We start from the raw sequence: 20629 nt of genomic DNA on the forward strand, positions 1-20629 counted from the left end.
TCTTATTTCTGTAGCTACAAACTCAATTATAACTAAGTGGACTGTACTCAGATGAGTCCCAATGGTGTAAGTCAATTGCATAACCAGGTTGTTAAAATTCCCAGTTTTCCTACAGCTGCCATACTGCTGTTCCTCTCTGCAGCTACAACTGGGTCCTCATGGGAAACAGTCTATAAACAACTGACTTTAAATTATAGATACTGGACCCAGTTACACACAACCATTTATGATCTGCCTGTACCAGGCGGAAGTGAACAATTTTTAAAATCTTCGTTAAAATGGGATCAAAAGTATCATACAAAACTTAGTGAAAACAAAATATTACATACATAAAGACTCTTAAAAGGATTATGTAAATATCGCTGAGTGGAATAATGACAGAACACATGAATTGTGCCTTACAATGTAATTTATTGAAAAGAAGAAAGAAAACATCTCAGTCACTGCACACAATTATTTGAAATGATGACATTTACAGGAGAAGCAATTCAAAGACTTTTTAAACAAAATTTCCATTATAGAAACTTAGTAAAGGCTTCAATACTCTCTGTTTAGGTGCCCTCCATACTGGCATACCACAAGTGGAATTTAGGGAAATTTAGTTAAGGAAAGGGATGATATGCTATCTAATACACAGTAGATAACTCAAGAAGAAAATGGGATTTCCCTATTCTAAAATAACCGTCAAAGCCTTTGGATAGGATGGTTTTACATGATAGTCAGATAAAGAGGAGAAATTCAGAGAATGGAATCTTCAGTCACATCTGTAAATAGAAATAGAAATATGTGGTTAGTTATATTATCATTGAAATAAAGAGAAACTCTTATTACATAATATATTTTTCTGGCCATTTTCTCTTCAGATTAGACCAGCTCATAATGTTATTTGTGCTTTCCTGTTACTGACATACATTTCTGGTGTTACTGATTTTTAAGATTTAAAGACAGCTTATTACTAAATAGTATTTTCTTTTGTAGTGTCACAAAAGATAGAGCAAGGCAATTAGAAGAAAAAGCTTCCATATAGGTCAGAGTTTTATCATTTTCTTTAGATTTATCTATTGGAAGGGAAGTTTCCACCACTGCAAGGGGAAAGCACACACACGCACACATAATTAGAAGCTCCAGTGTAGTGGGTGAAGGTAATTAAAACAAATTTATAGACGTCTTCAACTCGTGTTGACAAATAGACACTTGGTTTCGCTATGTGACTTGCTAAGGATTTCTATTGCTGAGATCATAAAGAACAGAATCCCACTATTGGGTTAACCAGAGTTTCAGTCACGTCTTCATGGAAAATTGGTAACATCTGCATCATACTTGTATAAGAGTTTCCAATATTATAAATTATATTAGTTAAAGTTAGGTGATTTTTTAAGTTTCTGTTTAAATATGTTATAATTATAAAAAAAGTTACAAATAGAAATACGATCAATAGTTAGACATGTAATTTCCAAACTTACCAAGGGTCATAATTGTGAAGTTCCTGAGAATTGACTTAATTCTTCTGAAAGGAAAAAAAAAAATTGTTAAAATCATGTGATCAAAGGCTCACACAGATTCAAGGTTAAGGGGGAAAAAATCATGCAATGAAGGCAGTCAGCAAAATTTTTTACCAAATCAAGAAAAAATGACTACTACTTATTTAGTATCTATTTTCCCAGCGCCATACTTAGTAGAGATCCTACATTTTATTACCTTAGGGTTATAAGATATCACAGTGTTATTTCAAATCAGCAAAAAGGTCAGAATTTGAATTTAGGACTACTGAATATCAAAATCTGTGGTCTATTCCCTACATAACATTTTTTGTATTTATCATAAGCCTAACCAAAAACAGGCATTTAAAGATTAGTGAAAGTGCAAGGAGGAAAATGCCAAATTATATATCAGAAGTCTTTATATTTTTTAATTTAGAGAGGTCTTTTTCCTCACCTTCATTAGAATGAATTTCACTTATAGAATAGGTAACACTGCTATGCATGTTACCAAGAAATGGATTAATATTAGCCAGAGATGCCAGAAAGTATTACTCATTTTCCATTTCACAAAATGTGTATATTATGCAGTACGTATTGATTTGGCATGTTTATTCTAAATGTGTTCTCATACTGTGTTCTCTAAGCTGCTTTTTTTTATTTCCATTGTTAGAATATCAATATGCAGTAATTTAAATGAACTTACCACCACTGTGCCATAGCGTTAGTTTTCTCATTGTTCTCAGAGGAAGTTGGCTTAGAGCTGGCTTGGGATGGCAGGAAATAAGCATCCTGCATGATTTGTGGGAGATAGTACCAAGTAGCATCAAGCTGGTAGACTTGTGGGAAAGGCTAGAGGGAAAGACAATTCAAAGCAACCATATATGAACAATTGCTGTTTCCCATCTCTGAAAAATCAGACATTTGATTCATTTCCTAGATGCCTATTAGCATCCCAAAGGTGATTACTCTGTGAGGAAAAAGAAGAAATCAAACTCTGTGGTATGGTGAATTATGGTGAAGAGACTTTTAGAAGGAGCTCTTTCAAGGTACCAGAGGAGCAATGAATAAATAACTTTTTTAAGGCCACTATTCAATATTAAACTCCAAGAACCTGCATTGTTCACACGGGACAAATTACCAGAGCCCAGAAGAAAGTAGGGGCATGAATTTCGTTAGTATGCGATTTATAAGTTTATGGGCATTTTTGCCACTGAGCTCTATTATTTTCCTTAAAGGCTCTGAGGTCAAAGGAGGGCCCTGCATCCAGGGTCAGCTCGGGTGACTTTGAGAAATGCCAGGCATAGAAAGAAAATAATTCTCCAATTCCTATCCCAATGCTGTTTCCAAACATGAGAGTTTTGAGGCCAAAACATTATTATCCTTTCTGAAATTTTGGAATAGCTGCCTCTGTTGATCCATTATGGCCTCTTACTTAATTGTTTGTATGTATTAACATGGGAACATATATAATTCTCTATATGTTTTGGTAGAAGATATGTGTTCTTTGCTGGAATTAGAAAAAAATGAAGTCATTTCAAATTTTGCTATGGATACTGGACTATGTAAAGATTAAAACAAATATGATATCTGGAATTTTCTGTTTACTTATTAAAGCATTTAGATTAAAAAATAAAGTATAATAAAGTCAACTCACCTCAGGGTAGAACTGGGGCTGTTCCTTGATAGAGAGAGAGAGACAGAGAGAAGGAGAGAAAGAGAGAGGAGAAAGGGAGTTGTTATGATTTGAATGTGTCTCCCCCCCCCCCCAATTTAATCCTTAATGCAAAAGTGTTGAGAGACTGGAACTTAAAGAGCTGAGAGGATCTTAAGGGCTCTGCTCTCAAAAATGGATTAATGTTATGAAAGTGGCTTCATTATTGCAAGAGTGGATTTACTATAAAAGTGAGTTGGACCCTCTCTTGCCCTTTCTTGCACCTGCTTTTATGCCCTTCTGCCCTTCTGCCAAGGGGTGATGTAGCAAGAAGGCCCTAGTAAGATGCTGGCCCCTTGGTCTTCCAGCCTACAGACTCATTAGCCAAATAAATTTCTGTTCACTACACATTATCCAGTCTGTGGTATTCTGTTATAGAAGCACAAAATGAACTACAGCTCTAGTTTCATGATTTACATCCAATAGAACACCATGATAGACCAAATTATTGCTACCCCAAACCCTCATTAATAAGAAAAAAATACATATATATTTGTCACACACTTTTTTCAAAGAATTACATGAAGATTTGAGACCAATGAACTCATTATAAAATTGATTAATAAACTCAATATTTTGAATCTTGGAGAAACATTTTTCTCTCTAATCAGATTCATATAAGAGAAAACTCTATGGCCTTCTTTACATGCTTTTTTGGTGGTTGTTAAATTGACACGTCATGTATAAATTGAACCATTATTGGTCCAGAGTCACTGAATTGAACTCGGTTTCCAATTTCAAAAGTGAAGACATAAGAAAGCACTATAAACATAAGGATATGGGAGTTTGGGGGAAGGGAAGAAATTGATAAACGCATATTAGTTTTTTCATAAACAAGAAACCAAAGGTTAAAGAGAATACAGAATGTGTTCAAGTTCATATGATTAGAAGGTGTCCAATCTGAGATTTAAAACCCAAGTTGTTTCCATTACACAGTACTGTAGAAAAATAAAAGGTCAAATTTGACACTATGAATGGCCAGTTGGGATTTTTCTGACTTAAAAGTTGGCCTGAAGCTATCTTCTTCACTCAGGGATGGCCATAGAATTATCTTTTCATTTTTCTTTGGTAACTTACATCTAACATTCCAGGGCAACGTTAGAACCAGTACTGGAGAGTCCAACACTAGTCAACAGCTAAGAAATACTAGCATAACCCTAGTTAATGATGCAGCTAGTTAACGATGCAGGTAGTTTCTCAAAAAAAAAAAAACAAAAAAACAGTGACTGCTCATAGGCCGTATTTGGAGCATAATTAAAACACAGACACACACACACACATGTACATTAACACTGATTTACCTGATTCGCTACTCTTACAGACTCTCCCTGGAAAGAAAAAGAGAATCAAAATTATCCTTTAAGACTAAATAAAACTCAAAGACAGAAGAAACAACCCAATTGAAATACTTTTCATTTGGGAACTGACACTAATTTTGCCAATTGCATTTTGATTACCTAGAGACAATTTTTCTTCTAAGACATGTGGAGCAGTTTCACCCTAAATTAGATACCCTAATGGTGATTAGTGATTAAAGAGCACATTATTGGTATGGAATTGGCATAGCTATTCTCAGTATTCAGAATTGTTATGATAATACATACTTCATAGTAAGTGATCATTGCCATGAAAATGAAATTAGAAGGTTCAGGAACACTGTGGGAATCAATGAAACATGGGCTAGGGGAAGAGTCAGTATCTGTTACGTATCACTGATAAACTCATTTCACAGGTGAGAAAACAGAGGACTGGAGAATATTTTGAGAGACACTTGGTCTCTCCAGGTGGTTTCTTCAAAAGAAGTGTGTGTCAACTAGTAAATCTCCAATACACTTTGCTTAAGAGAGCATAATTATAACTGAATTTGAGATTCTTAACAATAAATTGAATTTGAGAATCAGACAAATTTATGGGCATAAGGATATAAAATTAAGGAATATGTTAAAAATTATTGTAACCATGGAGATTAACATTTCATAGTGCTTGTGATTATAAATGTGATACCCACATTATCAGAGACAGAACACCTTCTGTTTCCAAGAATAGAGACAAGGAGTTCTTACCTTTCAGATTAATTAAATAAATAATTTCAGAAACTCGGGAGTGAGAAAAAACTGAGAAGAAAGAAATCTCTTCAAGAGTGGGAGGCTATTTAAAAGCAAATAAACTTAAACTTAACAATATAGTATTTTATAATATATTAAGCAAAACATTACCACTTGAGCATGGTTGTATTCATTCATACTGCGAAGTTGCTCCTGTATAAAAGGAAATAAATTCTAAATTACTTAGACATCTTCTGGTGCAAGACATTCACTCTTGCACCAAGAGTATATCATCATACGTGAAAGTTAGAATGAACCGTATTCTATGCCAGAATTCCCAAAAAATATCAAAACACTTACATTTTCTAACTTTAGAAAAATATTCAGCTAAAAGCTAAGCTCACTAGAGTTTGGAAGAATAAAAAAATATTGTAAGGTTCATACTCTGAAGAGAAATAATAACTTACCAATTTTCTAGGATTACATATTTTCTGTTCACAGCTATTTACTAATTATTTAAATTTTATCTTTGGTAAATGTTAAATAAAGTATTACCAGATCTGGGTGGGAGAACATTCTTTCTGTTGGAATATATTTATGTTATAAAAGAGCATATATTATAAAAGCATAACAGAAGAAGAAAACATTAAAATATCTTACATTTAATAAATAATCTTACCTGGGCAGGGACAGCTTCCTAAGGAGGAGAAAATATTTTGATTTAATTCTCTTATGAATAACATTTACTAGGTACCTTCATTCATTCATGGACTATGCTAAGTATTAGAGACACATCGATGAAATACTATGAAAACTCTGAGCAAGCCAGAGTGGTTCTAACAGTTGAAATTACAGACAACCCATGTCCATCTAAGGTACTAAAATGTACTATTTGGGTAATTTCTTAGATCACTAATGAGGAATTCTAGTGGGATACTGATATATTTAAATTTATTAGGACATTAAACACAAGGAACCTGAAAACTGAAACAGGAGTAACAACTGGGATCCACATTAAATGTATTATTGACTTTCCGCCTCCCACACTGACTACAGAAGAAAATATTAAAATGTAATTTTGCTAAATGAGGGCAGGACCTTTTTCCAAAGTCCCAATGAAGTCAAATTTATTTGAAGTAACTTTAAGAAAGGTTTTTTATTGTCTTTCTAAGCGAAAGACTTTTATGATACTCAAAAGAATCAAATCTAGCGATAAGTAGCTTGTGTGAGTTATGGCAGAAGTAAATCTGGCGTGTAGCATTCCTGGTTCCTTTTCTAGAATCCACACAGTTTCCTTAAATGGAAAGTTTATTTATTTGATTTTCTCTGTGGTTATTTGACTTTCTCTGTGCTTTCTCAGGTAACCACTTTTTGACATCCTCAACTAGGACTGAATTTGGGAAAATAAAGACATGATACATTTTTGAATATAATGTATCATCAGGGAAGCTATAAGGTAATTTGAGGTAGAATGTAGTCAAAGTAAATTTCTCCCTGGTTAGTAATTATGGATAAGATATACAACTTTAGTCTAGTCAAATAGAAAGAGTGAGCTTTGCCAGTAAATACGTAGACAATCATATACATAATTTATCAGTTGTTATTATTGGTCAAAGCTAGAATAAATAATTTCTTAAGAAAAATGAAAACATATCTAGAAGTGGCCCCAATTTAAAATTTATTTATTTAAATTCTACAGTAGAATATGATTTTGTATTATAATAAATAAAATATTACCACCTGGAGTTGGTTGCATTTGCTCATTCTACGAGGCTGTTCCTATTTAAAAGAAAAAATATTCTCAATTGCTTGTATGCCATTCTGTCCAGTTCCATCATTTTCAGATAATGAAGCAAGAATATTACAATACTCTTTTCCAGAGGTAGAGAATGGGGACAAAATGATGCTTCTAATATTAGCCAACATTTATTGATAATTTACTATGTGCCACCTAAATACTATGCTATTTAGATTGAAAAGGAGGCTATAAAATACAAATATTCTACTGAAAGCATGAATTAGATACCTTTGATAAAAAAAATGTTAGTTTTATTTTTGGAAGGGAATTAGCAAACATCTAGAGTCCATTATACCACTTACTATAGATCAAAGTCTACCACATAATGAGGAGATATATCTTATCAATACAACATTCTAACTTGTTCCTTGTTATATTTGATAAACCTTTAATGAATTTTTACCAGATTAAGTTGGTAGGTCACATCTTCATTTGAAATGCATTTTTGCTGAAAAATATATATGTGAAGGTTGTTTAAGTAAATTTTAACTAATCTTGGGTAGTGTTAATATATTTTAAATTTAACAAATATATCTCACCTTGGTGCTGCTTTTGGAAGCAACTTCCTTTAAAAAAATAAAAACATGCAGAGTTTTAATTTTATGACATTAATTTACACTTAAGGTGAGAATATTAATCAACCAGACACTATTACTAAATAACTGTGGTAAACTGATTTTTAGCCACAAATTCCTGGATAACTGAGACATGATTAATAATTTGAGGGAAATTGTTATATTTACATTGCTTTTCCTTTTCTCACTGCTTTCACCAGGACATTACTCTGAATACTGGGGGTGGATGTGAAGTAATCACCTTTACTGAATAAACAGAAATTCCAGCTAATTGACTTGGTTTTATTTTGGTAATTTGAATGAAGGTCTTCTCCCAAGTCAAAGGAGAGACCTCATCACCTTCTTTGTCTGCTATCCTTTTTCTCTAGATTAACAAGGGGCAAAGGATGAACAGTAGTTAGAGAATTCCAGGGTCTGATTAACCTAGAATTGGTTGATTTCTACATAGGATTTCATTGGTTTAGAAGCATGGTCATTGTTGGAATTTTTACTAAGATTGGGTTCTACCAAAATCTGTGAAGGACAAAATAATTGTGAAAAAATTGGGCACCACAGATGGCCAGACAGGATTGCTTGTCTAGAAATAATTCTGTAAATTTGTCTCTGACAAATTGTTCCTTTCTTACTTCTTTTGGGTGGATAATCCCACACTAAAATTAGGATAGTGTCGCAGACACAGTGCCTGGTACAATGAAATCTTACAGGACATGTACTCCTCATAGTACAAGTTTTCATAAAAGTTTTTTAATTAATTAGAGCACTGAATTAATATCAAAATCATTTACCTCACTTGAACTGCTGCTAGATTCCTTCTGCTAAAAGAAGAAAACCAGTGTTAATGATCCTCCTGGATTTTTAGAATTTGAAGGAAACCAGTTCTATACCATCACAGTGGGTTGTTTACCCCTGGGAACATCAGAATTGAAATATGTGGTATGAAAAGATTCAGGGCTACTATAATATATTTTCCAAGAGTGTCAATTTTACTTGAAAAATGATGGAGGAAAGTTTAATAATATATCTGGGAACTTAAAAACTTAGTTTTTTTAATTTACTAAAACAGGCAGGGTGAGGTGGCTGTAATCCTAGCACTCTGGGAGGCTGAGGTGGGAGGATCGTTTGAGCTCAGGAGTTCGAGACCAGCCTGAGCAAGAGCAAGAGCAAGAGCCCCATCTCTACTAAAAATAGAAAGAAATTAGCTGGACAACTAAAAAATATATATATAGAAAAAACTAGCCAGGCATGGTGGTGCATGCCTGTAGTCCCAGCTACTCAGGAGGCTGAGGCAGGAGGATTGCTTGAGCCCAGGGGTTTGAGGTTGCTGTGAGCTAGGCTGACACCACGGCACTCTAGCCTGGGCAACAGAGTGAGACTCTGTCTCAAAATAAATAAATTAATTAAATAACTAATTTACTAAAATAGACACAGGTATATCATTGAGTAGAATGCAAAATTTATATAGATTCTTGTGATAAAATGAAACCTTAAAGAAAGAGCCACATTGAACTGGTTGACCCGAGCCTTGAGTTAAGTGTTTGTTCTCAACTTTGCTTGGGGCTACTTTGATGTAAACAGAATGGAAGCATCAAATTCAACCAACGGTTTCAAGATGGAACTAAGATTACATTAGCTTTTAAAACATCTACCCTTTTAGATGTTTATTTTTTTTCTTCTAAATCCTATATGCCTACTTTACATATAGATATAATATTTGTTCCCAAATAGATATTTTACAAAATTGATTTTAGTATACAGCAGACTATTCATCTCTGGGAAGAGCTGATTCACCATATATAATGACCTAATAATTTTTTTTCATGTTTTTAGAGTAGGTAGTATAGCCCATTGATCCTAGGTCATTGCTGCAATAGATTTTTTCTGCCTAAGGACTATCTTCAACAGTAGAAAAGAGTAATCTCATGCCCTGGGATGTCAGAGGCAGGTTTCTACTGGAGTCTTATTTTAAATATTTATGAAACTTTTGCTTTTTACTTTTTACTCTTTCTTTTAATAAATAAGCAATGTTTTCACTGATTATCATTTATGGCTCAAATTCTTGCTTCCAATTTTAACTTTATCTGGCACAACATTGTACATTTTGGGGTATAATACCCCTGTTTGAGACCTTCAATGAGTTAAAATTAGGATAGAATTAATTTAAAATTAGGACTTTAAACATTTTAAAATTAAGTTTCTCAACTTGTGGAATTTAAGATCTCCTTCTTAAAAAGAAGCACCCTGCATACTATGTAAACATACTATGTATGATACGTAAGTGTAGACTCCATGAGAATAAAAGGGCCTTACCTCAGTTTCTGTTATTGCATGTTCCTTAGGAAAAGCAAACAGAATTAATTCATTTTTCATGACTCACATTCAAATGCAAAATTGAGAATTACCACATAAAATACATGCCAAAGAAAATAGAAAAATGAGGCAATATCAGAGTAATAAGGAAAATTAAAAAGCCTCCTTTGTTCTAAGCTAATTGAAAGATTTAGCTTCCTAATCCACATTTCAGAGTTTAAATTCTTTTTTTATTCTTCTATATTGTGATAAATCAATGTAAATAAGTTTACATTTTCCTTTAACAACACTTCTCTCTCTCTCTTTCTGTCTCTCTCTTTTTAACTTCTGGATGTTCAGCAAATAATTTCATTAAAGATCATGCAGTAGATAAAAAGTATGCCAAAGGAGAGCACTGCTTCAATGGTATATAAATACTTCAGCAAAATAGATTTTTTTTCCAACCAGTATGTTGTGTTCAGTTTTCATGACTACAGCAATCCAGAGAGTGGTGGCATTATCCATAGAATTTAAGTTCAAAATATTAGTGTTGGTTTAGTTATCCAGCTAATTTTGGCCAATATGATACAAGAATTTCTTTCTTTCTTTGACTTAGAACTATCTGTCATTCTGATGTAAGAGAATTATTTATACATACTGAGTAGTGTATTTGAAGGCAACATTTTTTGTTATTTTTTTTCCTTTTTGTATTGAGTACAATAGTTTTAAAACAAAGAGTCTTACCTCAGTTGATTCATCACTAGTTTCCTGCTAAGAAAAAATAATTTATCAGTCCCGTGTGAAGATATATATTTTTTAGCTCATAAATTTTGAGCACCTATTTGGTCTCTCAATATGAAATCTATTAAAAACCAGTAGACAATACAAAAAAAAAAGTTACATTTAAAGAGAATAATCAGCTGTGACTATGTAAAACAGTCTTGAGCTTTGTAACACCTTTGGTAAAGCATCCCTTCTACTTTGATGATAAATACAAACAAATAATTGCATTTGTTTATCAATTCACATTAATGCTTTGTCTCCTTATAGGTACATAGTTAAGCCAATAAAATCAGTAGTCTTTAGACTTCTCAGCAGAATTCATTAGTCGTTATAAATGACTTCATATTATGAATATCCTTTATGAATATCCTTCAAGGAAAGGATAAACGTCATAGAAAACACATTTTTTTAAACAAAAATGAAAACATTTTTCCTACTATAAAGATATATATTTTTGCCATACTATTTTAAGAAAAACTTTGATACCTTGATTTCTTCACTCTGTTTTTCTCCCTGACGTTGTTTCTGCCAAAATCAATAAATTATAGCTATGAAGTATATTTTTAAAAGAGCAAACTTTTAAATAGTTTAAATTTCATTGATGTTTCTTACCCTGTTCAGTTCATTAATGTATTCCTTAGAGATAGAAGATATAAACAATATTAGTGAAATGAGACACAAATGAATGAATATCTATGAGAAAGCATCCCTTTCATTGTGCTATTGCAAATTTAAAAATAAATGTATTTTAATGAATGCACTAATATCTCATATCATTTCTAACCTTAAGAAGGTTTTTTTTTTTGCTACACGTTCTCTACGTAAGCTGTCAGTATGTATAAGTGTGCACTTAAAAATATTCTTAACTTTATTCCACTCAACTTTGTTGTCTTTGGCCTTCATCTTGTTTTAGGCACTGTCATGAGTCTCTTGATCCTAACAGTTGCTTCCCTCTTTTAACTCTACATTATATCCCGTGGCGTCATTCTTACCTGTCTTAATTCTATTGGTGTGGCCTGCAAAAAAAAAAAAAAAAAAAAAAAAAATGTTATAAAGGTTATGTTAAAATTCAAAATTGAGTTGTCCATCAAATTTTTAAAATAATTTCCATGAATTAAAATTTGATGTTCTTCTATTGGACAATTAAGTGACAAAATTATAGAAAAATACAACACATTTGGGGTATTATTTACAGTTAGGGAATATTCCATGATAATGAGTGTAGGAATTATAAAGTTCTACATAGGTCATGCAAAAAAAAGCACAAGTGTTTTGGAAAGAGGCAAACATTTAGGTACAAATTAAAATTTAAAGCAGCTCTTTAATATTTGCATATCTTGATTCAGTACACTTTCTGGGTGCCTGGGTGACTGAATGAAGGGATGATTGATCAAGTGAAGTGAAAAAACATTTTTTATGAACAAAAATTAAATGAATTTTCCCAAAAAAGTATGTTTGTATTATAAGAATAAATAGATAAACACTTACCTGAGCAATCCCTGAAAACTTTCTTTCTTTGACGATTTCCTGTTGAAATTAGATTGTGAATTATGAAAATGATAAACACCAAAAGAATGAAGGTTTTTATTTGCCATTTGAACACAAATGTTCCATTTCATTTGGCAAAATGGTAGATTTTTTAGGTAGAAGAAAAAATAATAGTTTCAGAGTTTTTTTAAATTTCAATCTAGGGGATACAAGTGCAGTATTTTTAATATTGATATATTATATATGTGTGAGGTGTGGTCTTTGAGTGTACCTGTCACCTGAATGGCACGCATTGTACCCAATAGGTAATTTTTCATCCCTCACTTCCCTCCTGTCAATAGGTTTAGTTTTATTATCTAATTTTAAAATCTAAAGCAGACACTTTAATTAGTTTCTTCTTCCTCAGGCCTAGAGATTTAGAAAGTACAAGCTTAGCAAAATGTCTAAAGAAGAAATTGAATAGGGCTTTCAAAACAAAATTGAAAGAATAATCCAAGAACCTGGGTACTTGGATACATTTTAATGTGAATCAAAATTAGAATGATGAAGACATTCAATATTCATGATAGCTAACTGAAAGATAGGCAGGAGGTGAGGGGAAGTCAACGTTCCTTGTAAAGAGAGCTTACCTCACTGCTGTCTGGTTGATTCTGCAGAAAAATAACAATTTTGAAAAATGGCATTAGTTCAGTTACTGGACAGAATGCAGGATTAATGGTACTTGTAGAAGGTGTGGTAGAGGTAAGTAATTCAAGACTCAACACGTAAAATGAGACCAAATTGTAAATCACATGTTTGAATGCATGTAAAAGAGATAGAAGCAAGACTACATTAAAATAAACCACGTTACCATACTCTGTTTAATTAACTATTTTTTGAATAATAGCAATCCCTTTGTTAACATAAATTTTATGTAAGTCCATGTGCCCTACTCTTTAAGAAGTTTTGCAGGAGGAGATAACAGCTGTCAGTCTGTGAAATGAAGGAATTATGCCTTCGTCAAAGTGAAACAGGTTGTTTCATACAGAAGGGAAGGACAGTTTTGAAGTCTATGCGCTCCCAATACCCTGTCATGTGAGCTCCACAAGTAGAACAAGTTCTTGGAATGTAGAATAGAATACTTACTTGAACGAGTTCTGGGTGTCTAAGAGGATGTTTCTGTAAAAAATAATGCAAGAATTTTAAAATAAACAAAACAAGCAGTCAAAGTAACAATAATAATACACACATAATACTATGAATATTAACATTGCTATTTAAGAAAGGTGTGTATTTGAATAGCAAAATTTGTCAGAGATCAAGATACTCTGGGAAGAAAAAGAAAAAAATGATAATTATTTCATTGACAAATATCAAAGGAAAATAGGCTGATTACTTCCTTTCTTTTGAGTATGGCAGAGAATTGAGAAAACTGTGTAAAAAGTCTTTAAAAAGTAAAAATCCTGAGTTAGTTTGAATTAATCCAGAATGATAAAAAACTTATTTAGTTTTACGAACTATTTATATTATAAGTCATCTGAAGATGACTTTAAATCATTATAAAAATGTTAGGGCAACATGTATACTTTTATAATTAAATGTTTGTCTGGATTTTATTTTTATCATCAATTAAATCATATAAAAATGTATCTGTAATCCACCCAAGTGCCCATCAATACATTAACAAAATATGCTATATGTATACTACAGAATACTACGCAGCCATGAAGAAGGATGAATTAAGGCCTTTTGCAACAGTTTGGATGGAAGTGGAGACCATTCTGGTAAGTGAAGTATTTAAAGAATTGAAAACAAACACTACATGCACTCACTATTAAATTGAAACTAACCGATGAGCACACATGTGTACAAAGGGAAGTAAAACATAGCAGACATCAAACAGGAAGAGCAGAGTGGAGAAGATGGACGAAAACCTACATAATGGGTACAATGAACACTATCTGGGTGATGGGCACACTTATAACCTTGACTCAAGCATAACAAAACAGGTACATATAACCAAAAACATTTGTACCCTGGTAATATGACATTAAAAAAAAGTATCTTCTCAGACCACAGTGGAATAAAACTAGAAATCAACTCCAAGAGAAATGCTCGATTCTACACAAACGTATGGTAATTAATAATGTATTTTAATCTGCATTTTGACTGTGAAGATAAGACTTAGGTTTTGTTACATGGTGGCACAAACAAACAAATAAAATTCTATTGTTTTCTTCGGAATAAAGGTGTAGAATCTGTTTTCTGGGATGATTTTATCCATTTCCTTTTTGTAAAATGACAAGATAAGAAGTGCTTAAATGACAGATTTGTAAGGCACTTTAATATTTGTTTTGGTAACGTGTAGTTAGAGATTTCTTTCTGTTGGTGTCTAGGATATAGCATGAGCAAAAGGCTACTGGTTCAGAATTTAAGTATTTAGTGGTTCTGCATTGTCCGAAGGAGGATGTAGAGAATGAGTCCATTAACACAAGCAATAATGCCTTAGCATTTCATAAACTTTTGCTTCTGTATGAGATGGTTTTAGTGTCCAAATACTCCTGATCATCCCTTTATCTGGATTTTTTTATACTCATACCTTTATCTGTTTATTTCTCTTACATTTATTAGCTATGCATCACAAGGAAACAAACTTTTGTTTCATATGACTACCTAAATAGATACAAATTCTATTTTTGAGAAGAAAGGTTATTTTTAATTTACATTTTCATTGTTTACAGTGACCACAATAATTTGATCGCTGAGTTAGCAGAATCAGCTCAGTTTACTATCCCTTGGGGAACAACAACAACAACAAAAAGTTTGACACAAACCACCTGAAACAAGAGTTTGACTTAGGTCCCAGAAGTAGGATACATTGGAACATGTGGGTTTATGTTATAGTTGGTTAAGAAATGCTAGACACCTATCATATGTCTAGAAATATGCTGATTCAATAGTGGACCCAGGGAACAAGGTTAATCACATTCTTTGATGCTATTTATTATGTTATTCAGTAACTCATTTCTTCTTTTTCTTAATTTTTCTTTTTAATTCTTTTTTATTGTGGGGTGCCTATATTTCAAGTCAGACATTTTATTCAGAGTTAAGACTTTGAATTGATCATACAATAATGATGAAAATGGGAATCATTACTATATTTGTAATGTCAATAGCTACTAAAGATCACCCAGTGCTTTAAGATTATTATTCCCAATATCCTGGGGGTTATCGGGTCATTTCTAACAAGACTCTAGAACCTAAATTCTCTGTTGAGCTTACAGGCCTGGCCAGAGCAACAGCCACAAGGCAGGTGAGTATGAGAAGCTTCATGGTTGTCGAGGCCTATGAAAAATGACAAAAAAAAAAAAAAATCATATTAAAATAAAGTTTGTTTTATGAAAAAAGTCATTGATTTTTCAACAAAGAGTCTCATCAATACAAACAACAGTAAATTATGGTAAAAGTAGGTTCACTTGAGAAGCAGTACTTTTATAAACTTAAGATGCTCTATTTTGCTCCTCAATGTAAATGTTTATCACTCTAGTTATCTTTGTTAGTTCTTACATTATTTAAAAATACCAGTTTCTTAAAACATTTTTATTCAGTAATACTCTACAACCAGACACTTGGTCCTTAATGTGGTGACATGGTTTAGCCAGAGGAATAGGGAAGCACCAATATTTCAATACAGTTAACAACAACTTTTCCTCCCAGATCATCAGAAAGCGTAATAAACTAAAATCTACTGAGAATGGGAATTAATTTTATCTGAAGTTTCTTGACTATATGCTACTCTGATAAGTCTACTTGAGAGCATTTTGTTCTTTTCCTCTTCTTAAAAAATGCAGTCAGCACATTATACTGAATTTATTAGTGTCTATCAATTATATTTTAAAAGAATGAGCCAGGCACGGTGGCTCACGCTTGTAATCCTAGCACTCTGGGAGGCTGACGCAGGAGGATCGCTTGAGTTCAGGAGTTCCAGACCAGCCTGAGCAAGAGCGAGACCCTATCTCTACTAAAAAAAAATAGTAAAAATTAACTGGGCATGGTGGCACATGTCTATAGTCCCAGCTACTTGGGAGGCTGAGGCAGGAGGATCGCTTGAGCCCAGGAGTTTGAGGTTGGTGTGAGCTAAGCTGACGCCAAGGCACTCTAGCCAGGATGACAGAGCAAGACTCTGTCTCAAATAAATACATAAATAAATAATAGAATCTAGCTACAACTTTGTGCTTTGCTACATTTGGATATCCATGACATGATTATATGAAGATGACTGAATTGGATAGCATAATAAAATTCAGAAATCTTATCATGTTTGATTTCTAGACTTCCATCAAACTGCAAGAACCCAGAAATACTGACATTCACATGTACTAGGAAAATGGTTTCCAGAGAAAGTAGAAAAAAAAATCAAGTTAAATTGTGATTTGCTCACACCTTAGTCAACAAACTAATGCTGACATATTTTTTATATACTACTTGAGTCTACAAATTATAGAACCTAGATGCATTAGTAAGGAAGGCGTATTTTTAAACCCAAATTAATTTGTATTTATCCATTTGTATCATTCCAGATATCTAAATTTAATTATTTTTACAAAGCTAGTCATCTATACTTAATAGTTTATCATTGATATACATATTGTAGAACTAATTTTATTACCCAAATGGTATGCAACAAAAATGAGCTTGAAATAGTCTGACAGAAATGGTTTTTGCTATGGTATTAATAATTACAAAGATAAATCATTTTGCATAACAACTTTTCATAAGATTGGGAAAAAAATAATTCAAATTATCTTACCCCAAGTCTCTACTGAAATTATGTATCTACTTTTCCAATATATGGTATTTTAGTTACAAAATTATCAAAAAATTATGTGGCCTTTATAAAACTATACTGATTTCTCACCCAAAGCTCAACATTCACAAATGTGTTTTTAAGTTACCAGAAGTTATTAGAAGAAGATATTAATATTTGCAAACATACAGAAAAGTTACAAATGCATCTTAAGAAAGAGTGGAAGAAAGAAATTAGATAATGTAAAATCATAGTAATTTTGCAATAGGTAAGCACAATACCTTGAACCCAACACTGAACAGAAGCAAGCTGGGCTGATGATCAAGGCGATGACTGATCTCTTTACTTCATGGCTATTTAAATCTAGCGATTAGTAAAATGCTAATTTTGTGGTTTCAGTTCAACCAATAGGTTTATTTAAATTCTAAGAATTCTCCCAAATAGGAACTTAATTTTCTGCCCAATTCCTTTCCCAGGAAATTCTGAGGAGAGTTTTCAACAGGAAGTGATTCATTCTATGATAACAAATTATATAGGAAATGAAGTGGTGTTACTGAAAATTAAAATACAAAAATTTCCAGATTTATGATTACTATAAGAACATTTTATATGAAAATTTCCAGATTTATGGTTATTATAAGAACATGATTTTATGTTGAATGGGCAATTGAAAAGAGTAATATATCAATATAATTTATTTTATGTCTTTTGAAAAATTCAATTTCTATAAAGAAAATTCTTGGGACAAAATAAGATTTTCAAAACTTTTCAATTCTTATCAACATACTAGGCCATTAAAGGAATTCATCATTTATTTCCCCTTTCAAAATGGAACTTGTCTTCTATCATTTATTGTAATTATTTATTTTCTGGAGTAACTTCTATTATTTGTGCCCTGATCTTTTTTCCTAAGAAGGAAATCCAATTGTCCTATATGTTTTGGTAATATTTTAACTAGACCAGGTAATTTTTTGTTTGCTTTGTTTTAGGCGTGCTAGTTGGGATAGTATTCATTCACTTAATTATTATATGACACTGTTTAATTAAAAGTAATATTTATTCAATAATTATAATTTTAAAAGATTTTTTAAAAAATCAAGCATACTTGTTAATTTACTTTACTTTTAAAATAAATTAAATGAAAAAATGAAAATTACCTACCATTTGATCCAGCAATCCCATTGCTGGGCATCTACCCAAAGGCAAAAAAAATATTTTATAAAAAAGGTATCTGCCCTCAAATGTTTATAGCAGCACAATTCACAACTGCAAAGATGTGGAAACAACCCAAGTGCCCATCGATACATGAGTGGATTAATAAAATATGGTATAGGTATACTGTGGAGTTCTACTCAGCCACAAAACGCAATGGTGATCTAGCACCTCGTGTATTATCCTGGATAGAGCTAGAGCCCATTCTACTAAATGAAGTATCATAAGAATGGAAAAACAAGCACCACATGTACTCACCATCAAATTGGTATTAACTGATCAACACTTAAGTACACATATAGTAATAACATTCATCAGGTGTCAGGCAGGTGGGGGGGGGAGAAGGGAATGGGGATATTCACACCTAATGGGTACAGTGCTCACCGTCTTGGGGATGGAAACTCTTGAAGCTCTGACTCTGGAGGGGCAAAGGCAATATATGTAACCTAAACATTTGTACCCACGTAATATGCTGAAATGAAAAAAAAAAAAAGGCGTATGATGTGATGTATTCAAATTTTGGCCTTTCTTGGAAGCAAAGCATATGAAAGGGATAATAGCAATATAACTGAATTTTTATGGTCACAGTGAGAGGGGGTGTAAGGAGGCAGCAGAGCTAGAATATTTCAGAGAAGGGAGAGCATGAAGGTGAATTGGGAAGAGGAGATAGCAGGCTCGAATTTCTCTGAACATGACTGGATGTTAAGAATTACAGCAATGAACAAAGTAGTTGTAGTAGAAAAGATTTCACAGAGGCACATGGAAATCTATATAAAAATTTAACAAGTAGAACTTATTTCAGGTTTTAATTTTTAAATGTCTGAAATAAGAAATGAATTACAGAAGAAGTCCAGAATACAGATACATATGATGGTATGAGGTGGCCAGGAATGTGAAGTGACTATTAATATTTGGGTAAGACTGGAACTGTTGAGAAGTGAGAGGAGAGGTTTACAGATGAGAAAAGTGCTAATGGCATGTGTGTGCAGACATGAAAATAAAATTCTAAAGTAATTTTGTCAAGGAAACAAACTTTTTGTATCTTGAAAGGTGCTATGGTTGCTAAGGAATATGAGAACTTGGGGGAGTACAAAAGAGCAAGTGTTATTCTCAGCATGGACAGACTGGGCAAGGAGTCTCGAGAGATGGGTAGGAGGGTGCGAACTGAAGAAGTGGGGGGAGGGAGAGCATTACCCATGGAAGAGGAAAGATGTGTTAATGACAGTGATTTGAAGTGACTGGACCATAGTGCCAGTCAGGGAAGTGATGAATGGCATAGCTGGAACTCAGGGCAGGAAGCAGAACAAGGAAGGCCATATGGTACAAAAGGGAATTCGGATGTGACCTTAAGAATTGGAAATTCTCCTTCTTTATGAGGAAGGCAGGAGACTGAAAGGTTGGCAATCTCTGTCTTTGTGCCTTGAGGTGAGACCGCAATGGTCTCATCTCTACCCCACCCTGCTCACTCTAGCTCTTTCCTGAATGTCATAACTTCCTCTTGTTTCAAATTGTTATGGTTATGGGCTGTTCCAATCGAAGGACCTTGAGGACCTTCCTCTTCCGATGCCTGGAAGCTCTTCAAGAAGGATATAAGAGTTGGGTCCTTCCCTGCTTCAACAATCCACATGCCATGTTTCTGACCTCAGTTCCTCCGTTTCCAAGCACTTACATGAGGAGACAAGGAAGGACATTAACTACAATGTACTGTTTATCGTTGTGCCAGTCCTCTACTGCAATTAGATTCCTCCAACAATAGTAAGAGCTGGCATTTATTAAGCATTTATTTATAATGTTCCAGGCACTCGGGCATTGTGTGAACACTTTAAGAATTTTTTCATTCTAAGAATTTTCTGATGACAACCCAAGGAAGTAAATTTTATTGTCATTTCAGTTTTAGACAGGAGGAAACTAAGGTTTGTAATGATTAACTTCCACAGGTTGATGCATAAATGACTAAGCTGGCTTTGTACCAGGCTGCTTTATTCCAGGGCCCTCACTCTTAAATACTGTGCTTTATTTTCTAAATTATGGCCCCAAAGACTTTCTGTGCTTTTGATAAAGATTTGAGCACTGCAGGTACTCACCATCAAATTGGTATTAATTGATCAACAGTTATGTGCACATGTAGTAGTAACATTCATCAAGTGTTGGGCAGGTGGGAGGCAGGAGGAGAGAATGGGTATATTCACACCTAATGGGTGCAATGCACACCATCTGGGGGATGGACATGCTTGAAGCTCTGATTCAGGTGGGGCAAAGGCAATACACATAACCTAAACATTTATACCCCCGTAATATGCTGAAAAAAAAAAGATTTGAGCAGTGAGATGAGTCTGACAAATTATAATATTCCATATTTTATTATTTAATTTTTTATAATCACATAAATTAATAAAATATTGAGGTCAGTTTTAGAAGTTTCTGACATTTGAGTTAAGTAATTAGTTAAATATGTATAATATTT

This window comes from Eulemur rufifrons, chromosome 24, assembly GCF_041146395.1.
Source record: "Eulemur rufifrons isolate Redbay chromosome 24, OSU_ERuf_1, whole genome shotgun sequence".
NCBI lineage: Eukaryota > Metazoa > Chordata > Mammalia > Primates > Lemuridae > Eulemur > Eulemur rufifrons.